This window comes from Puntigrus tetrazona, chromosome 9 (assembly GCF_018831695.1).
Source record: "Puntigrus tetrazona isolate hp1 chromosome 9, ASM1883169v1, whole genome shotgun sequence".
Taxonomy (NCBI): Eukaryota; Metazoa; Chordata; class Actinopteri; order Cypriniformes; family Cyprinidae; genus Puntigrus; species Puntigrus tetrazona.
Window position 1 is genome coordinate 11504944 of NC_056707.1, and position 18497 is coordinate 11523440.

An 18497-nucleotide genomic window follows, 5' to 3' on the forward strand; every position below is an offset into this window, starting at 1 on the left:
ATATATATATATATATAAATGAGAGAGATGAAATGATGTAATGAAATTGGGATGAAATGGTTTATGTCCTCAAAATTAATGTTGATTGAAATTTAAACAGGGCAATTCTTCTTGTAGATGATTTTTAAGTAGGTTGTTGTGAAAATGCTGCAGACCAGCATGATGTGGGACTGTACAGTTTCACTGTGGTCCAGACTCCCGAATCTGCTCTTTAAAATGCTGAAAGTGTGCTCGACTAAACTGTGCGCCTGGATATGTGCCCGGTTATAATACTCCATCGTTTGGCATTACCAGTAGAAAATGTACACAAACATCCCTTTTAAATAAAATTTTGTTAACTCAGAGCTTGCTGTGGGTGGTAATAAGCGCAGCGTTAATTGCATCAGGCAAATAACACTGACAGTTGAAACCAGAGCATTTTATAATGATTCTAATTTGCATGGAAAAAGCCATGTTTGGGCAGAAATAAAGACTTCATTTAAATACACATGATGCAGTGCTATACCAGCACATAGTGCCTGGTTAATTTAGACAATGGGTGGCTTCTGAATTGATTTTGCACTTGAAAATTAATTGCCTCTAAATGTTTTTAGTATCTACAGAAATTAAGTTTAACCTAGTTCAGGTTATATAATTTGGTGTAAGCAATTCCATCCCCTTTCAGGTCAGAGTCAGCTTCCTTTCAAGTCACAATGCTGTATATCACTACACACAAAAACAGCTTGAAGTGCCCTGAGTTTCCTCAGGGAGTCAGGGATCTCTGTTTGAAACTCTAGTCCTCACATAGTAAACTGCAAGAACATCAAAAATAAACCATCTCTGTCACTTACAGCTGGACCAAAGGACACTGCAGGAGATTTCTGGTATATATAAACACATATTTGTTAAATGTTTTTAGGCAATGTGGAGTGCCGACCTCCGGAGTTGTGGAATACATATTAATGTCAAATGATTCATTGCAATTAATCCAAAATAAAAAGCTTTTGTTTACATAATATATATATATTTATTATGCATTATATAAATATTTTATGTAATTTTTTTACATGCATACATTTATATGCTTAATTTTTATATATAGAAATGTGTAATATATAAATATAAACTTTATATATATATATATATATATATATATATATATATATATATATATATATATATATATATATATATATATGATTCAGAAATCATTTTAATATTCTGATTTACTGCTAAATAAACATTTCTTATCAGTGCTGACAGCTATTGTGCTGCTTAATATTTTTATTAAAACTGTGGTACTTTTTTCAGGATTATTTTGATGTTTTGAATAGATTTATGTATTTAAAGTTTATTTAAAACAGAAATAATTTGTAATATTATAAATGCCAGCATTACTGATACATTTGGTTAACAGAAAAATAAGGCTATTACTTTCTTTCATTTAAAAAAAAAAAAAAAAAAGTAGTATCCCAAATATTGCAGATTAATTGGCCTGGGCTGCATTTGTCTATTACTCGTCTGGACTTGTCTGTGAGAAGACAAGCTGTAGAGATGAGAGATAGTGGTGAAATGAGAGAATGATGCAGTTGAGTTTGTTTAGGAAAGGAAAAGAAAGATTTGGACTGGAAGGAGCCCAAGTTAAAGTCTGATGGAGAACCTGTAATTACTGCTGTCAGAGAACAGCCTACAGTCACAAATGACTGTAGCAAAGCCAAAGTCACCCTGCTTTAACAACACACACACTGACACACAATGCTGAGTGATGGAGCTTCAGAGACACAGAAAGGAATCGGTGTGTGTGTGTATGTCCTTTGTTTTAGTCGCAAGACTTGTCCTGAGTGTGAGGGACTGGCTACGCTAGGCCTACCTTGTTTTCCACACAAATGTACTCGGCAAGGGCACCTGGAAGGACAAAATCCCTGCTGCACAAACACCCATCTCCATATCTAATGCTCTGAGTCCTGTGGGCCCCGCTACTTTCAGAAATTTTGGAGGTGACAATAAATGAGGCGATGTGAACCCACACTGCTGTCCATTGTGCCGCCTTGGGCTCTGACAACACACAGAATACTAACAATGTGTTTAATGGACACAGGAACATGTGGTGCCTCACCCCTGCTGCAGGTGTCAGCGTGGGGCTTTTGTGTAGAGGACGGGGTATTAGGGCATGTGTGTGGGCTCAAGTCATCTGGACTCCAAAAAAAAGAGTGTTTTGTGTGTCCTGAAGTGAGAGTAAAGTGCAAGATTCGGGTCTCAAGGATAGAGTGTGCGTAGATGTGTGTAAAGCTAAGAGATATGGAGGTCATCTTTTGAAAATCAGTCAAAAATATATAAAATATTGTTCTGTTTATTAGTGGTTTGACATGTTGACATTTGGCTCAGTTTGGGTCGAGATGGTCTGTTCGCCCAAACAGAGGTAGACAGGGACAGGTGGAAATATGGAAAGGAAAGTTTGGAAATTATTTTTGCAATTATTTGTTTTATTTACAATTATTTGTGAGAAATTAAGCAGTTTAAATGGACAACCTTAAAAAAGTTTAGTGGATACAATGACACACAGTGACAATGCAATTAAATAAAAATAAACAGTTTTGGTTACATTTTATTTTAAGGTGTCCTTGCTACAGGGTAATTATTTATGTATTGAGTAATATTAATTAGCTATATGTACTTACTATATACTTAGCGTTAGGATTAGTGTTACTTGCAAGAAATGATGCTTAATTAATAGCTATTACAATAGTACATGTAACTTGTAACTTTAAATAAAATGTTACACATTTAAATAAAGTGTTACCTAAAAAAATATTTGTAAATAATAAAATATGACACATGAAATCTGTTTAGTAATATTAATACATCCTCTAATGTTAACTTATCTGTTTTAATATTAATACAATGTTAACAACAGAAACACAATGTAAATGACAATGTGAAGTGTTTACATGCCTGTCCGAATTACCCACTTGTTTATGTCTTTGTAAACCTTCACCTTAATGCCTTTCTCTTGAGATCCTGTGATTTCTCACTTAGCTAGAAAGCATCCCAAACCGTGCATGAATATACCCCAGGTGTTCATTCTGCCCCTCTTGTCTTCACGTCCGTCCCAGACATGATGGGACGTTCCTGTGGCCTCTGTCTTGTTAAGAGCTTTGATTGATTAAGGCGGTCTGGCAGTGCAAGCCACCCCCACCATCACCTTTCCTCACACATTTTCACTTCCCGACCCATCTGCCCACCGTCGTCTTCGCTTCTCACCCCATTTCTCTTGTTTGCTCCTCGTGTAGGAGGGTCATTCATCTCTTGAGTTATGATAGGGCTTTTTTTGTTCATAATACCCCCCGCACAAGAAGTCAAGGTCTCATGATTTGTGAGTACCCTCCATCTGCAACTTTTGGCATTTGTCTCAATTGTGTGAATTTTTTTGCTAAGGGTTTATAAAAGACAGAAAAATATACGTTTCCACAAAAAAAATAAATAACTATATAAGTACATAAAATAAAATGAAAAATACAAATAAAATGACTGTCATGCATTTACATTTATTAATTTATTCTTTAAGTAGTAAAATTACTATCTGCATTAAAACTACTAAATTGCTAAAATTAAAATAAAATTACATTATATGAAAACTAAAGAGGGCTAATTCAAAATATTGATAAAAAATATGTTAACAATAAATAATAATATGAAAAGAAATGTCACAGAGTGAAGATTATAAATCATTATAACAGAGATTATGAATCCATTTTAAGGAGATAAGCATTTATTTTCTTTTTATTTTTTTAGTTTCCATGATCTTTTAAAATGTAAGTTTTTATGAAACTTTTAAGCTACTAGGAAACAAGTTTATTAAGTTTTGTTTCTGACTTGCTCTTTAATTGAAAATGCAAGTCAAATTGATTTCCTCATCAGATATGAGTTGTACTAATTTATGATACTGACAAACAATTATGCAAATTGTGCATGTGATTAGCGAAACAGCATTGCTTTAAATGTATAACGAAGATAACAATTGCTAGTTCCCATTGCCTCGTATTTTCACATCCAGCAGGAGGCAGTAGAGCTCTTCATAAACACTTCCAATCTCCATCCCCCACAACCAAAGTCAACCCAGGAGATTAGCAGAGGCATTTCCCAAGCCAGCACTTCACTTTACCACACTGCTAATGTCTAGGATGAGGCTCCCAGCAGGGGGCAGTAGAGTTCCACCCATCTCCTGGGACGCACAGTTTCCACAGTCACCCAGAGTTGAGTTTTGGCCACGCTGCATGAGGTCCTCGGAGACTTGAGCCTCTAAAGCCTCCTTCTAAATCATGTCTCTGTATCCCTCCTTAACCCCAGCATGCTCCCAGAACAAGGCCTTGCTTTTCCAATTTGAGAGAATGCCATACAGCGAACGTGTGGGAGAGTGGAACTAAGCTAACCTTTCGCTGTAGAGTAGGGCGCTGTCTGAATGTCAGAGGGCCAACGTGGGGACAGACAGAACATATTTCCCTAAAACAATGAATGGAAAGGATTTCACGAAATGGCCGCCGTCCAGGAAAGACACGGTGGGCGGCACTGGATGAGAGAAACATGGGAATAAAATCTCATGTTATTCAAAGAGCATCTGATATTTGTGCAGTGTAGGTCCAGTAAAGTCAGAGTCATGTATAGAAGTCACAGATGAGTGAATGCCAAACATCTGGAGCAGAAGGCGGCTGGCGAGAAACAGTTTTTGAATTTGGTTACAAACTAAACACTGATCCGTGTGTGCCACTTCTTATGGGTTATTTAAGAAATATTACTCCAAAAAGTGCTAAAGAAATGAACGGTAACCTAGATTACTAAAGGCATGTGAACATTTTGTTTATTGTTAGATCAGTTATTAACAAAAGTGTTACGAATAAGTCGGTTCTTTTTTTTTATTAAAAAGGAAACTCTGATCTTAATGCTTGGCAAAATCACACTATTCTCGACTGGAATTTTACAAACCTACACAAGCAAAGTGATTCAACAGGTGAAACATCCCAGTGCAGTTAATTGGACTAAATAGCAGCACTCTAGAATGATGCTCAATCAATCAGTTCAGCAGTTAGGTTGCACAAGTAAAAGTCTCATTCATTTTTAGGGAAGCAGATTAAATTTTTATTTGCAAACCTTTAAAGGGATGCCCACCGTGACCTAAAACGTTGTTAACTGATGATATATATACATCTTTGCTAAAGACAACATCCTACATTATAATTATTACTATTATATATAAAGAATACATCCAGCACAGTATTTATTAAATAACAACCTTTTTGTTCATAACCTTCATCATGCATATAAAACTAATTCCTAAAACACAGTCCTCTAAACTTCATGTGGCCTTCAGATTAGGTCAAGAACAGTGTGCAGAGAGCTTCATGGAAAGTGTTTCCATGGCCGAGCAGCTGCATCCAAGCCATACATCAATGCAAAGTGTCGGATGCAGCGGTGTAAAGCACTCCGCTACTGGACTCTAGAGCAATAGAGACGGTTTCTCTGGAGTGACGAATCATGCTTCTCCATCGGGCAATCTGATGGACAAGTCTGGGTATGGCGGTCGCCAGGAGAATGGTACTTGTCTGACTGCATTGTGCCAAGTGTAAAGTTTGCTGGAGGGGGGATTATGGTGTGGGGTTGTTTTTCAGGAGCTGGGCTTGGCCCCTTAGTTCCAGTGAAAGAGTCTGAATGCTTAAGCAAGACATTTTGACTGTGGACCAGTGCACAAAGCAAGATCCATAAAAACATGAATGACAATGGTGTGGATGAACTTGACTAGCCTGCACAGAGTCTTGACCTCAATCTGATGGAACACCTTTGGGATGGATTAATACAGGGCTGAGAGCCTGGCCTTCTCGTCCAACATCAGTGTGTGACCTCACAAATGCGCTTATGGATGAATGGTCAAAAATTCCCATAAACACACTCCTAAACCTTGTGGGCATCCTTCCCAGAAGAGTTGAAGCTGTTATAGCTGCAAAGGTTGGACTGACGTCATGTTGAACCCTATGGATTAGGAATGGGATGTCACTTAAATTCATATGCGAGTCAAGGCAATACTTTTGGCAATATAGTGTATTTTATTATTATTTATTTATTTATTTATTAGTTGGACCTTTTTTGGTCACTTTCCTATTCACTTATCAATTACTTACAGGCTCGCAAGGGTGATTAATGATTGTTAAATATTCATGTTTAACAGTGAAATTGCTGGTGAAATCTTCATCAACCCTGGCTCTTCAAAGAAATCTCTGATAATCAGAAACATTTCCAAAAGAAAACTCTTGCATCCAACTACTCCCATTTAAAAACATCTAACAAAAACATTTAAATCAATAGTTTTATACCAGACTCTGAAAATTTCTAATCAATAGTGAATCAACAGTGAATCTCAATATCATAAGATATGGTAAAATAGCAAATACATTTAAAATGTGAAATCTACTCCGTTTGAACATTCACATCCTTTACTGGTCACACATCATCCCATCATGTGAACTTGCATTAGCCATAACATTTTGCATGCTTATGAATGGAAGTCAATGGTGTGCAAAGGCTAGTGCGACTGCAGCTTTAAGTTCGATAAATCAAAAATGAATATAGATATATTCCAGAAACTGTTCACAGCTGGCTCTGAAGAATCTGTATATACTGTGAAAGTGTCTCAAGAGAAGGGAAAATGTGAGGCAGCGTTTTGATTAATGAGATCATGGCGAGAGCGGTGAAATACTGATGGGAATGGATGAGAGGGCTATTAAACACTGCGTCTCTGGAGTCGAGAGTCATAGCTCCACAGAGCGCCTCTGAAAGGAGATCAGGTCAGGGGAGATGCATGTGAGGGAGTTCCACTACATGTCCCGAGGGAGGTGATGTGGATGTTAAGTGGGATAGCCTGTGCTGGAGATCTAGGTGGATCTGGTTTGCCTGGGTCTGTCCTACACTCCGTCCTCCTCAGTCATGCTCTCTGGGGTTAAGGAGGGACGGGGGGCGAGAGAACAGAGTTCCAGCCCATGGGAGGCTCAGCCATGCCGGAGTAAATCTGCCCTGATCCAGCGGCTGTGTGTAGCTACAACCTTTATCTCTTGACTTCAGTCCAGATGCCACGAAAGAGTGAAGACGAACAAGACTGGAAGGGAGAGAGAGAGAGACTGAAGAAAAAAAGAAGAGAGAGGAGAGGGTGGTGGAGTGCTTATGAGAGAGGGGGAGGCTTAGAGAGGGTGAGACAGATTAGTTGGTACTTTGCTCTGAATTCAGATCAGTCTGGCATGAGTGAGACCCAGCTGATGTGAGAACAGGGAACATGATCTGATGCATACTGTACTGATGCGTACTGTATCTTACTGAGCTCAACCCAGCACACAGACACGCATGGTTTCATTGTTTTATGAGGACATTGCATAGGCTTAATGGATTTTGTACTGTAAAAACTGTATTTTCTGTCCCCTTACCCTATACCACTCACACAAAACTACTGCCATTTTTTAAAAATGTATGATTTATAAGCTGTTTCCTCTTGGGGACAAAACAATGTCACCACAAGGTTAAAAATTAGTGGCATTACTATCCTTGTGGGCACATTTGGTCCGCATATCACTGGGAATACCACGTACACACACCCACACACGTTGTGTTTCCATGTTTTATGGGAACATTCAATAGGCGTAATGGTTTTTATACTGTACACACTGTATGTCTTATTGTTCTACACCAACCCTACACCTAAACCTACCCTTTACAGGAAACTACTGACATTTTTAGGTTTTTTTTTTCATTTTTATCCTATATGTTTTATGAGCTTGTTTCCTCATTAAGACCTAAAACATTTGCCCACAAGGTCAAAATTTACTGGTATTCCTATCATTGTGGGGACATTTGGTCCCCATGCAGTGATAAATACCAAGTGCACACACACACACACACAATGTACAGAGCCTCTCAATCTACAATTGATCACCATGCCTAAATTAATCCAGTTTAGTTGATGAGAATAGTCTACACAGTATACATGCATTTTAAACTATATATGTTTCTGATCCTGGAAGACCTTTCTAAATGCTTGAACTCAAACGCTTGGATTTTCTTTTTCAAAACTGAAATTTGAATTGCTGTTATTATTATTTTTAACAAAAAAGCTGGACCAGAGAGAAATAGAAGTGCAGCCAACAAGTTCAAGTGTACATGGAAGCTCTATCCAAGACTCTTAGAAAAGCTTCCCAAGTGGACCCTCGTGAAGTCGGTTGAGAGAATGCCAAGAGTGTGCGGAGCTGTGATATAGGCAAAGGTTGGCTACGCTGTTTGTAAGTATATACTCATGTAAATATAAATATATTTTCTAACAATTTTTTCAATTCTCTCTCTTCCTCTGTATACATCAGTCACAAAAGATATACTTAGACAACACAAATAATTTTGATATGGACATGAGTGAAAATAAGGGTAATTTGTAGTTCAGCAAGTGAATCAGATATTAAGTACTATGATTCATAGAAAGTTCAGTGAAAGATTCAAACCAAATTATTCAAACAAATTATTAAAACTGTTCAAAAGTTATTTATGATTCAGAACTCTTTTTTTTTTTTAACAAATCAATAAAAGAACCGTCAGAGCATTGATTTGTTACACAAGCTGTGCTGTATGTTGCTGATCATAAGAGTCATTAGCTGTGGCACAGTGTGTCCTTTAGTTTCACTAAAAAGAACTGACTCATAAATTGTTTGTGATTCAGGCTACAAAAGTCACACTGCATGTTTGTTTATGTGTGCAGCCCACAGTGCCAACTCACTATTAAAACTCATTCTTTTGGCATTATTTTGTATTATTTTTATTTGATCATGTTCACTTTATGCTATTTATCCAATTAATATTACTACTACTACTACAACATGAGTGAGTGTGTCCAAAATTTGCCTTTGAAGCATAATGTACTACTATACTATACTACCTACCTCAGCAGCTTGGGTAAGTTGTCAAATTCACTTTTGAATGCTAAATTATCATTTTTGAATGCTAAATCACTATTAACTCTGTCCTTCATCCTGACCAAAAACCCAGTCATAAAATCCAGCATTAACCAAGGCAATATTGCAATATGTCTGCCAAACACGTCATTGCAGGTTCCCCCAAGTGTGGCTGCTGTGGTCTTTGAACTCTGGCCCAGGATAAACACTCTCCAGTATTACATCTGGATTTTAGGGCCATGCTTTTAGGACTTGGAAGCGAAGGTGCTAGGTGGTTCCCTGGCAGCTCCACCGGGGAGCTGACTCACATGGCTGGCAAAGTCCTGGGGTTTCTCAAGCAGGCCTTCAGAATTCAAGCCAGTGGAAAGAGCTAAACCCTCCTCAAGCCTCCCATGCTTTCAAGAGGAAACAAATCCTTTGAAAACACAGCCAACTCGATTTGTAGGGTGTTTTTTTGGTCAGATGTCCCCAGCCAAGACAATGACATGACAGACTTGTTCTCTTCAGAGAGTAAAATTTATAAGCGGAAAATTAAGTGGCGGTTTTGTGGCCACTGGAGACCCACGATCTGAAATTATTATCTGGAAAGAACACCGGAGACTTGCTAAGAAATACTGGCTGGTGATGTTCTTAAAACTCATTACTCCTTAAAACTTGAAATGATGAAATAACATGCATTATGTGGCATCTACATCAGCTCATTACCAGTGTCTTCTACTTGAATTTTAGCCCTCCAGCTCAGTTTCTTACTGTGTCACAGAAGGATTCTCAAATGACACATTTTCATAATCAGATCAGTTTATCAACTGAGGTAACTGCATGAGACACTTTATGATGGGACCACGTTATATGTGTGAATCTAGAGAAGACAAATTCCAAATGTATTGTACCTTTATATATATATATATATATATATATATATATATATATATATATATATATATATATATATAACTGTATATAGTTTTCTTTTCCTGGATGCTAAGCACCACCTGTATTAAAATAAATATATTTCAACACAGCACTCACTGAGGCCAAATACCCTTAGTTAACATGTCAAGTACTATCTAATGGAAGAATGGCGTTTAATAAAAGAATTTGCTTAATAAAATAAGGCACTTAATAAAAACAGTGCTCAATCATAAAATTGTTTAAGCAAAGTTGTTTCAAGCATTATTCATATGGATTAAGTAGGATTTGAGAAGGGTGCATAGTTCAATCTATATCCCTTGATGCTGAGAAAGATTTTGATTGGTTGGACTTTGTAGCTGCATTATTGACTTAATCTGGTTTTGAACCCACTGGATAAAGGTTATATGGTAATCCAACAGCAGCCATAATAACTACTTGTCTCATATCACCCTATACTGCACTGACATATGGATCTAAGTAGGTCTGGCCATTTTCTCCAGTCATTTTTTTATGTCTCTTCCCCCGTTAGAGCTGACTGTAAAATAAATAGTCATGTACTCAAACAATATTAATTAATTCACAAATCATTGATAAGTGTTGCTGATCTAGCCAATATGCTAGTGATGTGCATGCTAAAAAGCAACTTATTAACAGTGAAACTCATTCTCTAATGTGTAACTAAGAAATGTAGCATAAGCACATTTTTTAAACTAAATATTTTAAAATGAAATTTTCTAGGTATCAAAATTCCAAATAATAAATATATTTTTCAAGATGAAGGCCTCAAACAAATATTATACCAGACCATAAAAATAACTGTCAGAAGCTGTACAATCAAGACTCTTAATACGGTGATGTAATTTAATTTGAAACAAATTCTCAATCAGATGAAGTACTTACTTGAAGTACTAAAAATATGCCCAGATATAATTGCTATCCTTTAATTTGCCATCCTCTCTTTATGAAACTAATTTAAAAAGTTGAAAAAGAAATAAAAAAATCGTTCAGATTTTTTTTTCTTTTTCAATTTTTTACATTTCTGGGGAAAGGTTAAAACCATAATTTTTTTTTTCATTTATGATAGTGCCACTGTCCATCCCACCAAATAGTATAAAGAGCTTATAGGGAGGTTTCTCTGGGGGAAGAAAAGACCAAGAATTAATTTACATGAAATATGTTCCTTGAGAGGAAAGGGGGTCTAAGGGAAATAGCCAACCTTCCAAATTTTGGTGGAAAAACTGTTCATCGAAAGAGAGATCCAACTTAACCACTTTATGCTGTTTAAGTTTTAAAGGAAAAGCAGAAAGATGCAAACAATGTGATGTATGGAGTCAGATTAATAATTCTAGGCATTTAGCAATGCCAACATCACTATATATTACACTATGTATGACTTTTGCACAATTCTAACATATTAATAGCAAGAAGAAAACAATATACTGGAAAGAACAGATCAATGATCTACATAGTGAATATATCATGGCTGAAGGGGCTGCAGACACTCCACCCTTAATTGTGACTATGTTCCTACACCTTATAGCTCAAGTAATACGTGATAATCATAGTAGAATTAGGTCAGATTAATCACAAATATTCCATAAATTGTGTTTCAGCCCATCTACATTGAACATTAATTCAGGATTTTTATTTTACTCGATTATCACTCTGGCCATGGTTCAAGAGCTGCATTACAATTCAGTCATGTGACTGATTTCTGTGACATCATCAGGAGAACTGGGAATGTTTGATCCACCCCTTGTCATTGTGATGATAGCTCCTCTGTTAATATTATTCATGACATTTTCTGAGAGTTACACATTTCTCCGTCTAAATGATTTCCCACATTCCCTCCAGATCTGTCTCTGTTTGCTTTTATCACATTATAGAGACAGTATTGAAAGCCAAATGTGAAAATCAGTTAACGCACCATTCAGAATTGAGGTCGCTGAAAAAATAGTTCTTTAAAAGTTTACCCAACCCCCCCCCCAGGCTGAAGTTGTGAGTGGTTAGCTCTGGGGGAAGCTCAGTCATGAGTGAATGACAAGCCCTGGACAGCTCCATTAGGAAAACAGATGGTGGGGGAGTGGAAAAAAGGCTATGTAACAAATGTAATATTGTCTGAACGCAGGAGGCTGCAGGACCTGTTCACAGCTTGAGCGCTTGGCTAGAACTCAAACCATCCGTTTTGGCCAGCGAGCGGCCGGCGGACGGTCGGTAACCAGCCGAGGCGCAGGTTGACTTGCACGGTCAGTAGCCGACTTCTCCGTCACGCATCAGGTAGTTATCTCCACAGCGCTCGTGAAGTGAGACCGTGCTTGGCCAGCTGTCTTTGAGGCCACACAAAGAGGAGAAATGCCAGTGAGAGGAGAAAGATTCCTTCTGGCACTGCCTTCTTTTAAATCAGCTTGTCATAGATGACAGTTGATGGAGGTTAGTGCTCATTTCCCTTGTGTCCTTTTTCGTCTTTTTAACTGGAAAAATACAGTTTTGGCCTCCTACATCCATCTATTCCTGAGGCTATTTACCTCAAGCGCTGTCCTATCAATTCCCTAGCATGTCAAACAACAATTGTGTCATCATTTACTCATCCTTATGTTGTTCCAAATCTGTTTGACTTGATTTCTTATGTGGAACACAAAACAAGAAAAATGTCTCTGTGTTTTTATTTAGTCAATGAGGTCCACTGGGGTTGTTTTGGACCACAGTGACTTTCATTTATGGGCATAAACGGTTGAAATGTTCTTCAGAATAGCTTATTTTGTATATGCCACAAAATATAGTTTTGGAATGGTCTAGCAGTGAGCAAATTATGGCAGAATTTCCATTTTTGGATGAAGTATCAGTTTAAGAGACAAAATACAGGAGAAAAGACAACAAGAACTTTGAGGCTGCAGGTCATTCATCTCCTTATTTCATTAGTATTTTAACCCAAGCTTTAACCCCGACCATTTCAAAAACACAGAGCCAAATGATCCCGAAGTGTTGATTCCCCCTCCCCCCCCCACCCCCACTCATGGGAATATGTATTTCAGTGGGTCATGCTGTTATTGCAAATGTCACCCATCTACAGCGAATGGGCTCGCATCTGTGACTCATTAGTCAAAACGAAGCGCAAGATCACTCTACATAAACATACACCCTGATTAATACGGAGAGTGTTGGCGTGTGACAGGATAAGACAGGGTACGGAGAGAGAGACACAATTACACGCTCTTACAGTCTAGACGTTTCCAGAGAGAAACAATGGCAGCATACCCTAAAATACTAATAAGGTTATATTTGTGCTTTAAAAACAAGACTGAGGCCAAGTCCTGGCTCTCATTAGATACTCTGACTGTGTGAAGGAGAATAAGGACAGAGCAGCAGATAACAGCGCCAGGAGAAATCCAGCCAAGTCCTTCAAAACTGGCCCAGCGAGCACGAGACACCTCGCTGGCTCACAACATCCAGAAATATGCCCATGTATTTGTGTTTAATCATCTTCTACACGGATCCCAAAGGAAACATAGAGTGACATTTAACGCATCATCAGAAACAATCAAAATGCAGTTTGTTCATTAGATTGAAAGCGGTAACTCTGAAATAAAGGAAATGCACTGCCATCAGAACGAAATTGCCACCCCAAAATTGCGACTGGACCTTAAGTGCCTCTCCATGCTATTTTTACCATTCTAGAGTTCTTGGAAAAAGTGGTCACTCAAGTAAATGCTGCAGTGCCCAATGCCAAACTTAAAATGGACAAGCAAAACCGCTCTGGGATCCGTGGAGGTTTTTTGTTGGCCTTAACGTGGTTTGACACAAACCAACCCCATTAGTGGTCTCAACTGAGCTGTGTCTCAACTTCCTACGTCACGTTACATTGGACCTCACTTGGCACTGTAGGGGAAAAATCATAAGACATACCCATTAGGAAATCAATGGAACATAATGGGGCGATGAAAAATTGGCACCTCATCTCAAATGAAATGAAACGGATACAGACACAAAACTGGTTTACCGATCCATCTCTGTCTTCCTCTCACTTCTTTTTTCACCGGTCAGACTGTGGGTGTATTGATTTGTGCCCTCTGAAAAGCCAGGCTTGTATTCTAGGTGGTATCTCGTACCATTACAGCTTGGCACCCTGTGTGGAGGAAACGAGGGTGATCGGTGCTGTAGACCCTGCTGCAGTCCTCCATCAGATTTAATGACAGCCTCACTGCAAGAGAAGGAAACTATATATATTAAAACACCGCATTATGGTGAAGAAGATTTCTGCAGGTTATTTTTCTCAAATTACCTCTCAGGCCGTCAGATCAATGAATGCCAACACAATGCTTGGAAGGAGTTGTCGGTATCATATTATTAACTTCATCTAAGACACTATAGTGATTCTAACAAATGCAATACCATTATGTCCCGAGTAAATAAATACTAAATACTACTCCAAAATATTTCAAACAAAAAAAAAAAAAAATAAGCATAAATAAAAATATAAGAAGAAGCATCATGCTCAAAACAACCAGGGTAAATTATTTATTTTAAGCAATAAGCCTCAGGAAGTGGAATTGAGCACAAATAATCTGAATATTTTCTAGGGGAATTCCATGTATAAAAAAAAAAAAAAAAAAAAAAAGTAAAAAAAAGCAAATCACACATCCTTCAAATCAATTCAAACTTGACACATCTTATTTTTGGTTTGATAATATATTCCCCATTTTTACATAAATGGCAAACATCAGTAAGTGCTATTGTTCTTATAGTCTAGTGCTCCAGTTGTGCTTATAGCCTAGTGCTCAATGACTTCAACTAAGTATCTCACCTTGTTTTATTTGCCTCCAGCAACATCTCACATTGGAAAGAGACTCTTGTTCACAAACACACCAGAGTGTTAATGAGTTCCTGAAATCACTACCTAAGACCCGAGGCTGGGTGTGAAGAGGCTGACAGGTACAATGATGGAAACCAGGTGTGTGTGTGTGTGTGTGTGTATCTGTGTATTTGAGGGGGTCTTAAAAATCGACTTTGAATGACTCATTGGCTATCCACAAAAATAACTTTTCTTTATGACCTGTTAGTTAACATTATATATTTGTGTTAAACATTATCTATTCAGATAAACATTTAATGAGAAAGATTATAGGATTCTTATGAGATTGAGTGGGCAGAAGCCTTTGGCTGTATAAGTTTCTAGTCAAGGTCATACCAATTAGTTTGACCTTTGACCTGCAGTGCCCTACAGTGCAACAGCGTGATTGTTTTCTGACTGGGCCGGAAGGTATTCAGTTAACTTTCTATAGAAAATCTGGACAGAGAATCAAAAGAGCATGCTCATTCTTTTGGTGGAAAGATTATACATGGCACACACACACATGGGGTTTGTCTAAAACTATCTGGAAGATGGAGAGAGAGAGCAATAAAGGACAAAATGTCAGTGCCTCTGTCTTTCTATTTACAGTACAGCTTGTTCCTTGTTTTCATTTCTGTAATCAGACCCGCATTAATTCCGAGATGCCTGTGTTGACACTGCTGGAAGCTACACGACCTCTAACCTTTGGAACTGTCTTACTATTTACTGTTGACCAATTAAGTCTGCAAATCAATGAAGAGCAAAAAAGTGTCCAAAAGACAACTTAAGAGCAAAGTTCCTAGGTTATTAGGTTGTTATAGAGAGTGAGCTCCTGACACAACCTTAAGATGGTAGAGATAATTAAATGATAATTATATATTAATTTCTATAAAACAAGATGAAAATGCAATTAAAATGCAAAATGGACTGTTTATGTTAAGGACCGTATGATCTTTAGTCCTTAAGTTGAACGAAATGAAACAGATTTAGCTCCACGATATTTGTTTCAGGTACAATATTTGCCTCAAGCTAAGTAGGTCTATTATATAATTAGCTTAGCAACATGCTAGCAGTAAACCAGAGCCCCATCCCCTTTCTCAAGAAGTTTATGTAATAATTTCTGAGAGAAGTAAACGGAGTTAGCTACCAAAATTACTCTGTTCATTGGATTGCATTTTTAATGAAGAAAATATAGAAATCAAAGACCTTTATAACAATAAACAGAGAGAGAAAAATATGAACATGTGTGGCATTAAAACACTAACAGATTATCAGTAAAAAAGACTTTCATGTGGTTCCTTGCTTTCCTTGCTTTAAGTAAACTCTTAGAGCATGTGATTACACTATACATGATCCCTGTTTACATGAATCCACCAAAATGACAAAAAATTAGCATTTTGCACGCCAGGTCAGGGGTTGCTCACATCGCTTTGTAGAGAAACACTGCCTGCTTACATACACATTCCTATAAATTGAATATGTAATACACATGCACATGACCTCATCCAGTTTTAAGGAGGTGCACGCCTACTCTGAGAAAACGCTGTTGGGCACATACACGCTAACTGCTTTCAAGCACCACAGCTGTGCTGCAGGGCTGCCTGAGGTACCTGAACTCACATAATGGCAAATCAATTTCATCCTGACCACCTGGGTGAAGTGAGTTTAGGGCATAATTGCTGGGCCAGAGAGAAAAAGAAACAGAGGACTTGAAAGAAAGAGACACAAAAAGGAATGCAACAAGCGGAAAAATAGGTGTGACATATTGTAGAGAGAAAAAGGTGTCTGAAATAGGTGGTTGAGAGTAAGGGATTGGGAGGAAAAAAGGACAGTAATAGAAAAAGCTTGCTTTGTGAGCTAATCCACTGTTCTCCTCCTGCTCTTGTGCTGATGTGAAACCAATAGTGTTATACAGGCAGACGCACCATAGCATGAAAGACACACATGCACACTTTGAACGTGTAGCTGAGACGGCGGCACTGATGCGAATAGCACCGTTTAATCAGATTCCTAATATGCTGCCTGCATTGGCCGGATTTGCCGAATTATCTAGCACTGGGTCGCTGAAGCCCCTGGACCGTAAGGCTGAGTGTGTATGAGAAACAGTTGCTTCCAAGAAACTACTGTAGAACTACTGTAGATGCAATGGCAGCATACAGAGCAGAGTCCTCATTCACACAGATAAAAGCTGAAGGAAACACTTCTAGATTCATTCATACACTTTAGAGAAGATGTCATCACTGGCTTCATTTAATGCCACCCAAGCTCACTGGAAATCCGAGCATCAACATGCATTTCTGCAACCCAGTAAATATGTTGCTTATATATGTTGCGTACATTTTGAGGCAGTTTCAAATTTAAATGTCCGGAGAGTGGCGCTAAACCCACATTTAATACATATTTTATTACCTGATCAATTTTATAAAAATTATTTCTGTAGAATCATGTGACACTGAAGGAATAATGGCTATTTTACATTTTAAAATATCTAAAAATAGTAAAAAGGTTATGTGAAATCATAATAATATTTCTCAACGTCACTGTATTTTCGATCAAGTAAATGCAGTCTTGGTGAGCATTAAAAAATGTGTACTGATTTACTGCAAAAACAAGGAATTTTAGGAACACACCTCTTTTCCAGGATGTGCAGCCTGTGAATAAGACATGTAGTAACACCTTTTCTCATAACTATGGCACTCTTCTGTACACAAAAATCCCTAATGTGCATGTGAAAAAGTAGCAAATAGCGTTCCAAGGTCAGAGAAAAAAGCATACAGAAACAAAACACATAAAATCAATTTCTGAGCGAGTCAGTTAATTGCTTTAAATTCCTCAAAGACTCACATCTCCTCAATTTCCCCTTTTCGCCATCTCTTTTATCACTATTCCTCCCCATTCCTTTCCGTTAGCATTTCTCCCAGGGGGCTTTTAGGCTTTGCCCGGTTGGGGTGGCGACGTACTTTTGTGTGTGTCTGCGAATACAATATGGGTTTAACATCTCTGAACTTAGGAGCGAATCCTGGATGCCGCCAACAAACCCAATTAAGAGAGAGTCAATAGAGAGCAAATTAAAAAGCCTCTGGGCTTTAAACGGTGCCAGAAAATGCCAGTCGTATCAAGATGGTCAGGGCCACAAACAAAGACGGGGACGGCCCCGGTTTCATCCATCCGCACTGCAGCGCCATGATTAGACGAGAGAGGTTTAGTGCTCTCTTTCACAGGGCAAGAGGAGAAGGGAGTTCATTCACACAGGTCTATGGGTCGAACAAAATGGCAGCCATGGGGGCGAAAGGCATTGAGCTTGTTCAGCGAGGTGTAAACTACCACCTCTCAAGAACCACAATAAAGAACAAGCGGTGATTGAGAGAAAAACCTGTGAGGAACTTTGACATGGATTAAGTGACAAGAAAAGTAAAAGATGGTGGTTAGTGCCACTCAATGTGGATAGATGTTCTTTTCAGAAGAAACACAGAGGCAGAGTACATAGAATAAAATGTGTGTCTGAGAATGTGTCCACACATGTCTGTCTGTCTGTCTTTCTATCTATCTATCTATCTATCTATCTATCTATCTATCTATCTATCTATCTATCTATCTATCTATCTATCTATCTATCTATCTATCTATCTATCTCTATTATCTATTATCTTTATGGATGAGTAAATGAATAATTTTGAATAAAGTTGTTCTGCAATTTTTGTTCTTGAGTTGTAAAAAGTTATAAGATGTCAAGTCAAGTCTGCTCAAGTATGCAATATCTTGGATTAAAGATATTGTACCACAAGATATGTTTTTTTAATTACATT